The sequence below is a fragment of the Otolemur garnettii genome, unplaced genomic scaffold, assembly GCF_000181295.1.
Source record: "Otolemur garnettii isolate 467f Iridium unplaced genomic scaffold, OtoGar3 scaffold00003, whole genome shotgun sequence".
Lineage (NCBI taxonomy): Eukaryota > Metazoa > Chordata > Mammalia > Primates > Galagidae > Otolemur > Otolemur garnettii.
Window position 1 is genome coordinate 34326645 of NW_003852398.1, and position 1815 is coordinate 34328459.

Consider the following 1815-nt stretch of genomic DNA (forward strand, 5'->3'; position numbering starts at 1 on the left):
CACAACGCCCGGCTATTTTTTGGTTGCAGCCATCATTGTTGTTTGGCGGGTCCGGGCTGGGGATTCGATCCCGCCACCTTAGGTGTTGAGCTATAGGCACCGAGCCTCTCTTAAGACTTTTAATCTAGGCTCGGCGCCTGTGGCTCAAGTGGCTAAGGTGCCAGCCACATACACCTAAGGTGGCAGGTTCAAATCCAGCCCGGGCCCACCAAACAACAATGATGGCTGCAACCAAAAAATAGCCAGGTGTTGTGGTGGGTGCCTGTGCTCCCAGCTACTTGGGAGGCGGAGGCAGGAGACTCGCTTGAGCCCAGGAGTTGGAGGTTACTGTGAGCTGTGATGCTACAGCACTCTACCCAGGGGGACAGCTTGAGGCTCTGTCTCAAAAAAAAAGACTTTTAATCTATAACTTTTCCCTCTCTACCTTGAATTTATTTCTTGAAGAATCAAGTTGTTGATTCTGTAGTTTCCTACAATAGCTACTATTTATTGAGTGCTTACTCTGCTAGGTATTATGCTAAGGGTTGCTGATATATCCACTTAATTTGCATACCAACCCTGAAACATAATGGTCCTTTTCCTGATGTTACACATAAATTAATTTAGTTTTGGGGAGATTTAGGTACTTTAGCTTGAGTTATATAGCTGGTCGTGGTGGCAAGATTCAGATCCAGAGCCCTGGTTTTTAAACCACTTCACTAGTCTATTTCCCTGAAAGATCCTAATGACAAGCAGCTGGGGGTGGAGACTAGCAGCCAACTGCTTAGGTTGGCATTGAGCACCTTCCCAACCTTACCTGGCTCCTCAGCTGCAGGGGATGCCTTCCTGGAATGCCCTTGTTAGGTCATTCAACTTCTTCAAGGCCTTCTCAGCCTTCACATCACCTCTGTGAGGTCTTTCTTAACCACACCACTCCATGGAGCTCTGTCCTGAACACCCTTTACTGCTCATTTGGTGTTCAGTCACAAGCTGTCTGCTAGGGAAGTTTCTTGTTTTGATGTTATTGTTTCTGCTGCAGTTTCTGAGTTCACGTTCTCCATCTGGGAATGCAGAGTCAGCCCCCAGGCCACACTGGGTCCTAGAAGATGCTCTTTGTGCAGTTAGGGAATACTGCCTCTGGGCCCTTTGTGCTATGTTAGTCTTCCTGCCAAACTTAAGCTAAGGTTATGCTTATCTGTATTTCAGATGAGAGTCATGACTCTTCCTTCCATTTAATTAATTTCTGATTGTTTTTCAAACAAAACAGATTGTCTACAAAGCTTTTAATGAGGACAAAAACATTCCCAGACCTATCTCTCTCATCCATAAATTCCTCTCCCCAGTGGCAGCCACTTTAAGCTCCTTTACATACTTCTTTTGGGGGGGGTATTTCTTTTTGGGTTTCCAAATTATAGTTAATATATTACTAATCTATAATACTTAGGTAATACCTACTATGTTTTAAGAACTGTTATAAATGTTTTATAGCCATGAGCTCATTTAATCTCAATAACCCCTATGAAGTGGGGTTTATAATTGTCTTCTGTTACAGATGACAACTCTTAGGCACACAAAAGTTAAGCAGCTTGTCCCACATCACGATCATTAATAGTTGTTAAGAGGCTAGGATTTGAATCTAGGTAGTTTGTTTGTAAAATTGGGCTGGTAATCATACTAACCTACTATATTTTCTCTTATTGCTGTTTTTTCATTTATCAATTTTAGACATTATTTTAGACATTGTCTGTTAAGCTCTTAGTATATAATATGAGCATTTAGTTTTCTTTTTTTCTTTTTTGAGACAGAGCCTCAAGCTGTCCCCCTGGGTAGAGTGCT

At 42.5% G+C, this 1815-nt stretch overlaps 1 protein-coding gene across 1 annotated transcript in view; it reads left to right on the forward strand.

The window, feature by feature from the left end:
- HDAC3 (histone deacetylase 3) overlaps nt 1–1815 on the forward strand; it is a 19797-nt gene that overhangs the window by 4639 nt on the left and 13343 nt on the right. The window lies entirely within an intron of this gene.